This window comes from Mustela putorius, unplaced genomic scaffold (assembly GCF_011764305.1).
Source record: "Mustela putorius furo isolate JIRA1106 unplaced genomic scaffold, ASM1176430v1.1 tig00000224_pilon_pilon_pilon, whole genome shotgun sequence".
Classification (NCBI taxonomy): Eukaryota; Metazoa; Chordata; class Mammalia; order Carnivora; family Mustelidae; genus Mustela; species Mustela putorius.
The window spans coordinates 849,142-864,200 of NW_025421321.1; positions in this window are offsets into that span (position 1 = coordinate 849,142).

Consider the following 15,059-nt stretch of genomic DNA (forward strand, 5'->3'; position numbering starts at 1 on the left):
AAGCAAAGAGAGTCAGTTATCATATGGTTTTGCTTATTTGTGGAGCATACGGAATGACATAGAGGACATGGGGAGATGGAGAGGAGAAGGGAGTTGGGGGAAATTGCGAAGGGAGATGAACCATGAGAGACTGTGGATTCTGAGAAACAATCTGAGGGTTTTGGAGGGCTGGGGGTGGGAGGTTGGGTGAGCCTGGTGGTGGGTATTATGGAGGACACATATTGCATGGGAGTACTGGGTGTGGTGCATAAACAATGAATTCTGGAACACTGAAAAGAAATTTAAAAAATAAAAATTTTAAAAAAAGAAATAAAATCAGGTTTGCCTGATATAAGGATGCTTTCTTTTGATGTCTGTTAGCAAGATAAAGGTTTCTCCACCCCCTGCCTTCCAATCTGGGGGTGTCTTTTTGTCTAAAAGGAGTTTCTTAAAGATATCAGTGGACTTAAAAAAAAAATCCAATCTGATATCCTGTGTCTTGGGTCATGATCCCATGGTCCTGGGTTTGAGTCCCACTTCCAGCTCTCTGCTCAGTAGGAAATCTGCTTCTTCCTCTGCTTTGTTGCTTTGTTGCAGAATTTAGTCCATTTACATTCAGAGTAATTATTGAAAGATGTGAATTTAATGCCATTGTATAACATGTAAAATCACTGTTTCTGTCAAATGTTCTATTCCTTTCTCAGTTTTGTTACTTTTGGGCTTTCTTTGCTCAAAGGATCCCCTTGAATATTTCTTGTAGGGCTGGTTTAGTGTTCACAAATTCCTTTAGTTTTTGTTTGTCCTAGCAACTCTATCTTTTTTTTTCTATATTGAATGATAGTCTTTTTTTCTATACTGAACGAAATATTCTATATGATACAGTATTCTTGGTTGCATAATTTTTTACATTTTGCATACTGAATATATCATGCCAGTCCTTTCTGGCCTGCCAGATCTCTGTGGACAGTTTTGCTGTCAACCTTATGTGTCCACCCTTGTAGGGTTAAGGACCTCTAGTCCTGAGATACTTTCAGGATTTCTCTTTATCTCTGAAAACTGCAAGCTTCACTATTATATGTTGAGGTGTTGACCCATTTTTATTGATTTTGAGGGCAGATCTCTGTGCCTCACGTACTTGAAACCCTGTTTCCTTCCCTGTATTAGGGATGTTCTCAGTTATAATTCATGAAATAACCCCCCCCCGTCCCCTGCTTTCCTCATCTTCTGGTATCCCTATTATTCAAATATTATTGTGTTTTATGGTATCACTGATTGTTCAAAACCACCCCTATGTTCAAGTAGTTTTCTCTTTTTCTCAGCTCTCTTACTTTTCATCACTTTGTCTTCTATATTATTGACTCTCTCTTCTACCTCCTTTTGGACTGCATCTCTGTAATAGCATCTTAAATTTCAGCCTGACTAGATTTTAGTTCTTTTATTTCTGCAGTAAAGGAGTCTCTGGCGTGTTTTCTTCTTTTTTTCCAAGCCCACCTATTATCTTTATTTTTTTTTTTAATTTTCAGTGTTCCAAAATTCATTGTTTATGCACCACACCTAGTACTCCATGCAATATGTGCCTTCCATAATACCCACCACCATGCTTACCAGCCCTTACCCCCACCCCACCAAAACCCTCAATTTCTCAGAGTCCACAGTCTCTCATGGTTTGTTTCCTCCTCCAGTTTCCCCCAACTCCCTTCTCCTCCCCATGTCCTCCACATTATTCCTTATGCTCCACAAGTAAGCAAAACCATATAATTGAATCTCTCTGCTTGACTTATTTCACTCAGCATAATCTCCTCCAGTCCTGTCCATGCTGATACAAAGGTTGGGCATTCATCCTTTCTGATGAAGGCATAATACTCCATAAGAGATATGGACCGTATCTTTTTTTATCCATTTGTCTGTTGAAGGGCATCTCGATTCTTTCCACAGTTTGGCAACTGTGCCATTGCTGCTCTGAACATCGGGGTACAGATGGCCCTTCTCTACACTGTATCTGTGTCTTTGGGGTAAATACCCAGCGGTGTAATGGCAGGGTCATAGGGAAGCTCTATTTTTAATTTCTTGAGGAATCTCCACACTGTTTTCCAAAGTGGCTGCACCAACTTGCATTCCCACCAATGCAAGAGGGTAACGTAAGAGGGCTCCCCTTTCTCTGCATCCTCTCCAATACATGTTCTTTCCTGTCTTGCTAATTTGGCCATTCTAACTGGTGTAAGGTGGTATCTCATTGTGGTTTTATTTTATTCTATTTTTAAAGATTTTATTTACTTATTTGACGGACAGAGATCACAAGTAGGCAGAGAGGCAGGCAGAGAGAGAGGAAGGGAACAAGGCTCCCCACTGAGCAGAGATCCCAGTGCGGGGCTCAATCCCAGCACCCTGGGATCATGTCCTGAGCTGAAGGCAGAGGCTTTAACCCACTGAGCCACCCAGGTGCCCCTCAATGTGGTTTTAATTGGAATCTCCCTGATGGCTAGTGATGATGAACATTTTTTCATGTGTCTGATAGCCATTTGTATATCTTCTTTGGAGAAGTGTCTGTTCATATCTTCTGCCCATTTTTTTTTTAATATGATTGTCTGTTTTGTATGTGTTGAGTTTGAGGAGTTCTTTATGGATATTGGGTATCAACCTTTTGTTTGTACTGTCATTTACAAATATCTTCTCCCATTCTGTGGGTTGCCTCTTTGTTTTGTTGACTGTTTCCTTTGCTGTACAGAAGCTTTTGATTTTGATGAAGTCCCAAAAGTTCATTTTCCCTTTTGTTTCCTTTGCCTTTGGAGACATATCTTGAAAGAAGTTGCTGTGGCTGATATTGAAGCTGCCTATGTTCTCCTCTAGGATTCTGATGGATTCCTATCTCACGTTGAGGTCTTTTATCCATTTTGAGTTTATCTTTGTGTACGGTGTAAGAGAATGGCTGAGTTTCATTCTTCTACATACAGCTGCCCCAATTTTCCCATCACCATTTATTGAAGAGACTGTCTTTTTTCCACTGTATATTTTTTCCTGCTTTGTCAAAGATTATTTGACCATAGAGTTGAGGGTCCATATCTGGGCTCTCTACTCTGTTCCACTAGTCTATGTGTCTGTTTTTATGCCAGGACCATGCTGTCTTGGTGATCACAGCTTTGTAATAAGGCTTGAAATCAGGTGACATGATGCCGCCAGTTTTATTTTTGTTTTTCAACATTTCCTTAGCAATTCGGGGTCTCTTCTGATTCCATACAAATTTTAGGATCATTCGTTCCAGCTCTTTGAAAAATGCCTGTGGAATTTTGATCGGAATGGCATTAAAAGTATAGATTGCTCTAGGCAGTATAGACATTTTAACAATGTTTATTCTTCCAATCCAAGAGCATGGGATGGTCTTCCATCTTTTTTGTGTCTTATTCAATTTCTTTCATGAGTGTTCTGTAGTTCATCAAATACAGATCCTTTACCTCTTTGGTTGGGTTTATTCCCAGGTATCTTATGGTTCTTGGTTCTATAGTAAATGGAATCGATTCTCTAATTTCCCTTTCTGTATTTTCATTGTTAGTGTATAAGAAAGCCACTGATTTCTGTACATTGACTTTGTATCCTGCCACGTTACTGAATTGCTGTATGAGTTCTAGTAGTTGAGGGGTGGAGTCTTTGGGGTTTTCCATATAAAGTATCATGTCATCTGTGAAGTGAGAGAGTTTGACTTCTTCATTGCCAATTTGGATACCCTTTCTCTTTGTTGTCTAAATGCTGTTGCTAGGACATCTAATTCTATGTTGAACAAGAATTGGTGAGAGTGGGCATCCTTGTCATGTTCCTGATCTCAACGGGAAGGCTGCAAGCTTTTTCCCATTAAGGATGATATTTGCTGTGGGTCTTTCATAGATAGATTTGATGAAGTTCAGGAACGTTCCCTCTATCCCTATACTTTGAATCGTTTTAATCAGGAAAGGATGCTGTATTTTGTCAAATGCTTTTTCTGCATCAATTGAGAGGACATGTGGTTCTTCTCTCTTCTCTTATTGATTTATTCTATCACATTGATTGATTTGCAAATGTTGAACAATTCTTGCATTCCAGGAACGAATCCCACCTGGTCATGGTGGATAATCTTTTTAATGTACTGTTGGTTCTCATTAGCTAGGATCTTGTTGAGAATCTTAGCATCCAGATTCATCAGGGATATTGGTCTGAAATTCTCCTTTTTGATGGGGTCTTTGCCTGGTTTGGGGATCAGGGTAATGCTGGCTTCATAAAAAGAGTGTGGAAGTTCTCCTTCCGCTTCAATTTTTGGAACATCTTCAGAAGAATAGCTATTATTTCTTCTTTGAATGTTTGGTAGACTTCCCCAGGAAATCCATCAGGCCCTGGGCTTTTGTTTTTTGGGGAGGTTTTTGATCACTGCTTCAATCTCTTTACTAGATATTGGTCCATTCAGGTTGTCCATTTCTTCCTGATTCAGTTTTGGAAGTTTAGAGGTTCCCAGGAATGTATCCATTTCATCTAGGTTGCTAACCTATTGGTATATGACTTAATAATTTCTGAGGACTGTTTCTATATCCGTAGTGTTGGTCATGATATATTCCTTTTCATTCATAATTTATTAATTTGGGCTCTCTCTTTTCTTTTGGATTCATTTGGCCAGTGGTTTATCGACCTTATTCTTTCAAAAAACCAGCTTCTATATTCATTGATGCATTCTACTGTATCTCTAGTTTCTATCTCATTGATCTCTCCTCTAATCTTGAGTATTTTCCTTCTTGTGTGTGGAGTTGGTTTAATTTGTTTTTGATCCTCCAGTTCTTGAAGGTGTAGGGACAGCTGTTGTATTCTGGATGTTTCAGTTTTCTTGAGGGTGAATTGGATGGCTATGTATTTTCCCCTTAGGACCACCTTTGCTGTGTCCCATAGGTTTTGGACCAATGTGTGTTCATTCTCATTGGTTTCCATGAATTGTTAAAGTTCTTTGATTTCTTGGTTGATCCAAACATTCTTAAGCAGGTGGTCTTTGCTTCCTTCCAAAATTTTCCTTGTGGTTGAGCTCCAGTTTCAAAGCATCATAATCTGAGAATATGCAGGGAATAATCTCAGTCTTTTGGTATTGGTTGAGCCCTGATTTGTGACCCAGTATGTGGTCTATTCTGGAGAAGGTTCCATGTGCACTTGAGAAGAATGAGTCTTCAGTTCATTGAAGTGGTGGAATGTTCTTTATATATCTATGAGGTCCATGTGGTCCAATGTGTCATTCAGAGGTCTTATTTCTTTTTTGATTTTCTGCTTGGATGATCTGTCTATTGCTGAGAGTGGTGTGTTAATATCCCCTACTATTAATGGAGTCATATCAGTATGACTCATCTTCATTAACAGTTGTCTTATGTAGTTAGCTGATCCCATATTGGAGGCATAAATATTTACAATTGTTACATCTTCTTGGTGGATAGACCCTTTAAGAATGATGTAGTGTCCTTCTTTATCTGACTACATTCTTTAGTTTAAAATCTAATTTATCTGATATGAGAATCACTACCCCAGCTTTCTTCACATTGTTGAGGCCCATTGGCATGAAAGATGCTTCTCCATCCCTTCACTTTCAGTCTGGATGTATCCTTAGGTTCCAAATGGGTCTGTTGTAGACAACATATGGACAGGTCCTGTCGTTTTATCCAATATGCAACCCTGTGCCATTTCATGGGAGCATTTAGGCCATTCACATTGAGAGCCATTATTGAGAGATATGTTTTTATTGACATCATGTTATCTTTGAAGTCTTTCTGTAGATTGTCTCGATATTTCTGTTCAATGCTATTCTTAGGATTTTTCCTCTTTTACAGAACCCCCCTTAATATTTCCTGCAGTGTCGACTTGGTGGTCGCATACTCTTTTAGACCTTGTCGATCTTGGAAACTCTTTATCTCTCCATCCATTTTGAATGTCAGTCTTGCTGAATAAAGTATTCTTGGCTGCATGTTCTTCTCATTTAGTGCCCTGAATACTTCTTATGAGCCCTTTCTGGCTTGCCAGGTTTCTGTGGACAGAAATTATTCTGATGGGCCTTCCTTTGTATATAAGGAATCTCTTCCTCCCAGATGCTCTCAAGAACGCCCATCTCATATGATGATTCATCAGTTTGACCATCAGGTGTCTTGAGATCTTTCTGGATTCTTTGATCTTGGGGGAGAGACTTTTCTGCCTCTAGGACTTGAACACTGGTTCCATTCACCAGACTGGGAAAATTTTCATGGAGAATTTGTTCAACCTTATTCTCTAGTTTTTCTTTCTCTTCCCCCTCAGGGGCTCCAATAATCTCAACAAGGAGGCTGTGAGCTTTTTCCCATTGGGGATGATATTTGCTGTGGGTCTTCTATAGATAGATTTTATGAAGTTGTGGAATGTTCCCTCTCTCCCTATACTTCGAAGCATTTTAAACAGGAAGAGATGCTGGATTTTGTCAAATGCTTTTTCTGCATCAATTGAGAGGACATGTGGTTCTTCTTTCTTCTCTTATTGATTTGTTCTATCACATTGATTGATTTGTGAATGTTGAACCATCCTTAACCCAGGGATGAATCCCACCTCGTCATGGTGGATAATCTTTTTAATGTACTATTGGATTCTATTTGCTAGGATCTTGTTGAGAATCTTAGCATCCATATTCATCAGTGATATTGGTCTGAAATTCTCCTTTTTGGCAGGGTCTTTGTATGGTTTGGGGATCGGGGTAATGCTGGCTTCATAAAATGAGTCTGGAAGTTTTCTCTCTGCTTCAATTTTTTGAAACAGCTTCAGAAGAATAGGTGTTATTCCTTCTTTGAAAGTCTGGTAGAATTCCTCAGGGAATCTCTCAGGTCCTGGGCTCTTGTTTTTTGGGAAGTTTTTGATCACTGCTTCAATCTCGTTACTAGATATCAGTCTACTCAGGTTGTCAATTTCTTCCTGGTTCAATTTTGGGAGTTTATAGTTTTCCAGGAATGCATCCATTTCATCTAGGTTGCTTAACTTATTGGTATATAACTGTTGATAATAACTTCTGATGATTGTTACTATTTCCTTGGTGTTAGTTGTGATCTCTCCCTTTTCATTCATAATTTTATGAATTTGAGCTTTCTCTTTTTTCTTTTGGATATAGTGGCCAATGGTTTATCGATCTTATTGATTCTTTCAAAAAACCAGCTTCTAGTTTCATTGATGTGTTCTAAAATTGGACAGCTATACCTAGAAAAATGAAACTCGACCATTCTCTTACACCGTACAGAAAGATAAACTCGAAAGACCTCATCGTGAGACAGGAATCCATCAGAATCCTAGAGGAGAACATAGGCAGTAACCTCTTCAATATCAGCCACAGCAACTTCTTTCAAGATATGTCTCCAAAAGCAAAGGAAAAAAAAAGCAAAAATAAACTTTTGGGACTTCATCAAGGTCACTTGATCTTAGCCAAAAGGCCGAGAAGCAATTAGGACTTCATCAAGATCAAAAGCTTCTGCACAGCAAAGGAAACAGTTAACAAAACAAAGAGGCAACCCAAGGAATAGGAGAAGATATTTGCAAATGACAGTACAGACAAAAGGTTGATATCCAGGATCTATAAAGAACTTCTCAAACTCAACACACACAAAACAGATGATCATGTCAAAAAATGGGCAGAAGATATGAACAGACACTTCTCCAATGAAGACATACAAATAGCTATCAGACACATGAAAAAAAGGTCATCATCACTACCCACCAGGGAGATTGAAATTAAAACCACATTCAGATACCACCTTACACCAGTTAGAATGGCCAAAATTAGCAAGACCGGAAACAACGTGTGTTAGAGAGGATGTGGAGAAAGGGGAATCCTTTTACATTGTTGGTGGGAATGCAAGTTGGGTGCAGCAACATTTCTTGAGATTCCTCAAGAAATTAAAAATAGAGCTTCCCTATGACCCTGCAATTGCACTCCTGGGTATTTACCCCAAAGATACAGATGTAGTGAAAAGAAGGGCCATCTGTACCCCAATGTTTATAGCAGCAATGGCCACGATCGCCAAACTGTGGAAAGAACCAAGATGCCCTTCAACTGACGAATGGATAAGGAAGATGTGGTCCATATACACTATGGAGTATTATGCCTCCATCAGAAAGGACAAATACCCAACTATTTTAGCAACATGGACGGGACTGGAAGAGATTGTGCTGAGTGATATAAGTCAAGCAGAGTCAATTATCCTATAGTTTCACTCATTTGTGGAGCATAACAAATAGCATGGAGGATAAGGGGAGATGGATAGAAGGGAGTTAAGGGAAATTGGAAGGGGAGGTGAACCATGAGAGACTATGGACTCTGAAAAACAATCTAAGGGTTTTCAGGGGCAGGGGTTGGGAGGTTGGGGGAGCCAGGTGGTGGGTATTATGGAGGGCACGTATTGCATGGCGCACTGGGTGTGTTGCATAAAAAATGAATTCTGTTACGCTGAAAAGAAATAAATAAAAAAAAAGAAAGAAATTAAACACAGAATGATTAAACACCATATGATCCAGCAATGCCACCTATGGCCTGAAAACTGGATCTCAAAAAGCTATTTTTACACCTTGTCTATATCAGCATTATTCACAACAGACAAAAGTTGTAAGTAGCCCAAATGTCTATGGATGGATGAATGGATAAATAAAATGTGGCATACACATTCAATTCAGCTTTAAAAAAGGAAGGAAATTTTGACTCGTGCTACAACATGGATGAACCCTGAGGACAGTAAAATAAGCCTGTCACAAAAGGTCAAATATTGGATGATTCCACTTACATGAGGTATCTAGTCAAATTCATAAGACAAAAAGTAGAATCATGGTTGCCTGGAGTTGGTGGGAAAAAGGAATGGGAAGTTGTTATTGAGTACATTTTCAGTTAGGAAAGATCAAAAAGTTTTGGAGATGGATAGAGGGTTGTGTTAGAACATTGTGAATGTGCTTAATACCACAGAACTATACTCTTTAAAATGGCTATAATGGTAAATTTTGCTATATATATTTTAATTTAAAATTTTCATCTTAATGTTTTTTGAGCTCTAGACTGATGGGGGCGGGGGGGGCATACAGTAATTAAAGGTGGAGTTTTCGGGCACCTGGGTGGCTCAGTGGGTTAAGCCGCTGCCTTCAGCTCAGGTCATGATCTCAGGGTCCTGGGATGGAGTCCGGCATCGGGCTCTCTGCTCAGCAGGGAGCCTGCTTCCTCCTCTCTCTCTCTCTGCCTGCCTCTCTGCCTACTTGTAATCTCTCTCTGTCAAATAAATAAATAAAATCTTAAAAAAAAAAAAACTTAAAAAAAAAAAAAGGTGGAGTTTTCAGTCATGGAACAAGTAAACAAGTACATAAATTCCCCTTAATTGCTGTAAGGGGAAAAGGGCACCTAACCCCCAATCTGTGTGTGCTTCTGTGCTTATGAGGAGCAGTCAGGAAAGAATCCCACAGCTGCTGGAGCCTAGGTTCAGATTTAAAGGAGAGGGAAGTAGTCAACTGAAGGGACTAAGGGCTAGATAAGAAAGCAGATGGGTAAACACCCTCACACATATTGGAAGTTTAATACAAAATTTAAGAGGTAAGTTCTTCTAAATCACAATAGTGTGAAAAAAAAAAAAGAAAAAAATTACAATGGTCTGCAGTGGGAGGGCATTATACTTATAGGTTTCTAGACTCTTCTCCCCTCTATACAGGGTAGCTTCTGAACATTTAGCTTTTCCCAACTCCACTTTTTAACTCTTCCCCCTACGTATTCTCCAGTTTGCTTATCTCTCTCTACAAAAGGTAAGGTGAAGAGAAGATGAAATGGATCTTTAGTCAGATCCTGGTATGGTTTGAGGGAAGGTGGTGAAACTGCCATTAATTCAGTTAAATATATGTACTTATTGAGGATCTACTATGTGCTTTGTAGAGTGCTCTGAGGATACAATGGTGAATACAACTGGCATAGGTCTCTGCCTCATAGGGTTGCTGTACAGTGGGAGAGAAACATTATCATAAATCACCCGAGTCATTATGTATAGTTCCATACATCCCCATTTTCACTTTCCATAGCTACAGTTACCCATGGTCAACCACAGGCTGGTAGCAGGTGATTGATCCTCCTTCTGATGTACTGTCAGGTCAAAAGTAGCTTACATCACCATGCCTACATCATCCACCTCACTTCATCTAATCATGTGGCCATTTCATCATCTCACATCATCAAAAGAAGAGTAAGTATAGTACAATAAGAGAACTTGAGAGAGATACCACATTTATGTAACTTTTATTATATAATATTGTTGTAATTATTCTATTTTATTATTAGCTGTTGTTAATCTCTTACTGCATCTAATTTATAAACTTTATCATCGATATGTATGTATAGGAAAAAACTATATATATGGTTCAGTACTGTCCACAGTTTCAGGCATCCCTGGAAGTCTTGGAACATACCCCATGGATAAGAGGAAACAACTACAGTTGTAAATGCAAGAAGTTGCTACTTCTTCCTAGTAGGGGAATAGAATCTGGGATCCTAGGATAGGCACTGTGCTCCAGAGACATACTGCTCATCAGAAGGAGCTATGTGCAGCACATGGAGACCTCTAAATGATGAGGCCAGGATACCTGATGGGCTGTGGAAGGGAAGGGGATGAGGCTGCAGAAATGCAGGACCTGGCTTATCACAGGCAGAGGCACTGCCTCTCTTATCAAAGGTATCACTGTTTCAAAGTGAGAAATGACAAACCTTGCTGGTCTCTGGGACACACTAGCATTTTGTTCTGCACAGGTCACAGAAGTAAAATAATTCAATTTCTGTTTTTCACAGACAATAAATGTTTTACTTAGAATCAACCAACAGTAACAAAATAAGAGGAAAGTCTAGTAAAAGATAACATAGGTTAAAGATAGAATGTATCACTAAATAATCAATTTCAATGATTAAGAAAATATCCAGAATGGAAATTAACAAAAGAATAAAATCAACCTAAAGAATCTATCTAAAGAATAAAATAGGAGTTTCAGTACTACAACTCCAATTTTAAGACAATTCTGTATTTACCATGAGAAAGACAGACACTTTCTTATTCTGTCATTGTCTCCTGAATGATTTACCATAGGAAGTACAGGATTGTGGAATTCCAAATATATGTAAACCCTGGAGGAGCATGTGTGTGTGGAGAGAGAGCATGCACATGGGTGCATGTACCTGGATAATAACTATCCATATTCTGAAACTCTGACAGCACTGTTGGTAAACTGTTATCAAATGAAATGTGCCCTCTGCTAAAAGGGCAGGTATGAAAAGAGCAGAGAATGGCTATTAGATTTAGTAAGGCAAAGGTCACAGATGACTTGGCAATAGTAGTTTCAGTGCAATATAGTGATTGAGAGGCTAACTGGAGTGGATTCAAAAGATGGGGAAATTTTGATGATGCACAAGATGAAAAAATTGCTGAAAAGATTTCCCCAAGCTGGGCTGGGGATATAGGGAACAAAAGTCTAGCCACAGAAGGCCATAGAGATGGTCCACGTAAGGAGGTAGGGCAGTGGGATAGATACAACTGATGATATAGCTGGGAAGATGGAGTGGGAACCTGTGATTCTCTTCTGGTTGCTTCTATTTTATTCCTATCAACATAGCAATGCCCTGTTCTGAAAACAGAAACAAAAACAAAACAAAACTTTAAGCCAGAAGGCAAACCTCTCTTCTGAGGTTATAGAGTTGTAATGAACTTGTACATGGGAGGTGGGTGGGAAGAGCCTGACAGAGGTTCCCGAAGGGAAGAAAGGCCGGGATCAAGGCTGGACAACAGTAATGGCACAATGCCATTATGCACAGTGCAGCATGCAAAAGCAGCTGTTTCCACTTTGTTACCACACCAAGTATCACAATTACCATCTTTTATTAGACCTTGCATTCTGCAACCATGAAGACCTCCTCTAGCTACTAGTGTTAAATCTGTCAAGCCAACCAACTTTAAGTATTGTACCTGAGGCCCAAATATGAGGAGCTTGTAAATCTATCTTAAAATGTTACAGGAGAACTGGTTCATGAATTTTAACTGCAACATCCTAAAGCCTGAGATATGTAATTAGAATGAATTAAAGTTATCAGGATACACAGTTTCTGGCCATCAATTCCCTTTAACTAATAAAGTTGGACAGGTCATGGAATGCCTTTAAACCACTTGTTGGGAAGAGGAAACTGTCAAGCACCCCAACCCATGAAGAGGATTATAGAGGCCACTATACCTCCTCTGAGTTTGGATTTGGATTTGTGACTGTCAATAAACTCTATATACACATCGGGGGTGGGGAGGATGCTTCAACCACTAAGCTTCATTACCCATAAGCAGTTGTGGTTTTTTTTAGAGTTTGTTTATTTTAAAGAGAGGGAGCATGCGTGCATAAGTTGGGGAGGGGCAGAGGGAGAAGCAGACTCCTCTCTGAGCAGGGAGTCCAATTGCAGGGGCTTGATCCTAGCATTCTGGGATCATAACCTGAGGCGAAGGCAGACACTTAACCAGCTGTGAGCCACCCAGGCCACCCCACCCCATAAGCAGTTTAATGCTTAATTTATTCTGGCATCTCAGGCAACTAAAAAAGGTTAACTCCAATTAATGCATTCATAGTTTTAGCTGACTGGTAATCTAAATGACCAATATTGTAGGCTGACCCTACATATCAACAGAGCAACCAGAGTCATGGGTATTTTTAAGATTTTTATTTATTTATTTATTTGACAGACAGAGATCACAAGTAGGCAGAGAGGCAAGCAGAGAGAGGAAGAGAAGCAGGCTCCCTGCTGAGCAAAGACCCCCCCTATGCAGGACTCAATCTCAGGACCCTGAGATCATGACCTGAGTTGAAAGTAGAGGCTTTAACCCACTGAGCCACCCAGACGCCCCAGAGTCGTGTTCTTGAGGAATAAATAAAATTATCTTTATTTTCCACAATAGCAAAAAGAGGTTAACTGTAAAATTCGGCTGCTAAACATACAGAAATTGTAGTCTGTCATTGCAAAAGAAAAAAAACTATTCACATAAAAGACAACTGATCTACTGCAGCAGCCTGTTACTCATGTACCTCAGGAGTGGGCAAATTTTATCTATAAAGTGCCAGATAGTAAATATCTTGGGCTGCGCAGGCCATATGGTCTCATGTATAACTACTCAACCTTACTTGTAAGCAAAAGCGCAAGATGATAAATAACTGAATGAGTGTGGTTGTGTCCCAATAAAACTATTTATGTGGACACCTGAGTGGCTCAACTGGTTAGCCCTCCAACTTGGTATCAGCTCAGGTCTTGATCTCACAGTCAGGAGTTCAAGCCCCTGCTTAGAGTTCCACGCTGGGTGTGGAGCCTACTTAAATTTAAATATATAAATATGTGTGTGTATATATATATGTATACACACACACACACACACACACATACACATACACACACACACTTATGGACACTAAAGTTTTATTTCATGCAATTCTCACACGTCAGGAACTCATTCTTTGATTTCTTTCAATCACTTTTTTTCCTTGTTTAAAAAAATTATTTAGGGGTGCCTGGGTGGCTTAGGTAGTTAGGAATCTGCCTTTGGCTTGGGTCATGATCCCTGGGTTGGAGCCCAGTGCTGAGCCCCACATGGGCTCTCCATTCTTTGGGAGCCTGTTTCTCCCTTTCCCTCTGCCTGCTATTTCCACTGTTTATGCTCTCTTTCTCTGTCAAATAAACAATCCTTTTATAAAGTCTTTACTCAAATTCAATTTAGTTAACATAAAGTGCCTTATTAGTTTTGGGTAGGGATTTAGTAATTCATCAGTTAGACACAAAACCCAGAGCTCAATACTTCACGACTTCATGCACATCATCCAATTACTCCTCCCCTTTCTTCCCCCGAAGGATTCTGTTCCCTAGAGTTGAGGCTTTTAACTCTTAAAAGTTAAAAAAGTTAAAAAAAAAAAAAAAGTTTGCCTCCCTGTTTTTATTTTTCCTTCCCTTCCCCTATATTCATGTTTTATTAAATTCCACATAAGTGAAATCCTATGGTATTTGTCTTGCACTTATTTCACTTGGCATGATAACCTCTAGATCCATCCGCATCACTGCAAATGGCAAGATTTTCTTTTGATGGCTCAGTAATACTCCATTTTACATATATACCACACCTCTGTGACCCACTCATCTAGCTGTTGATGGACATCTGGGCTTCATAGTTTGGCTATTATGGACATTGCTGCTATAAACACTGGGGTGCAGATGCCTCTTCAAATCATTATGTTTGTATCCTCTGGATAAATACAGATACAAATATTTAGATAAATACAATTGCTGGGTCTTAGGGTAGCTCTATTTTCAACTTTTTTTTTTTTTAAGATTTTATTTATTTTATTTGACAGAGAGAACTCACAAGTAGATGGTGAGGCAGGCAGAGAGAGAGAGAGAGAGAGGGAAGCAGGCTCCCTGCCGAGCAGAGAGCCCGACGCGGGACTCGATCCCAGGATCCTGAGATCACGACCCGAGCTGAAGGCAGCGGCTTAACCCACTGAGCCACCAAGGCGCCCCTATTTTCAACTTTTTGAGGAACCTCCATATTGTCTTCTAAATTGGCTGCACTAGTTTGCATTCCCACCAACAGTGTAATGTTCCCTGACTTGTGAATTTGAGCCATTCTGACTGGTATGAGGTGGTACCTCATTGTGGTTTTGATCTGTATTTCCCTGATTTCCTCCAATCAATTAAAATGTGAACCACTCTTTGATCACAGATCCAACAAAATTTTGGTGGCAAATTTGGTCTGTAGCTAGAAAGTTTCTGGTCACTGCTGATGGCCACATATCTGAATTCCCATAAAGTTACCCAATACCCAACTGTCTCTAACCAACAGAAGCAATTTAGAAGCTTAGAAATTAATTTCAACATCTTTGTCCCGCTGGCAGTGGAAAGCGGTTGCTGTTCTGGAGGCTCTTTGGGTCCTTCAGCCCCTTGCTACACCTGAAAACCATCCATTTATGTGGTATTCCAAAACCTGAAAATTCAAGTCTTCAGGAAAAGTAATCTAAGTGGACAAAACATCAGCAAACCCTACAGAGCCCCCGGTTGT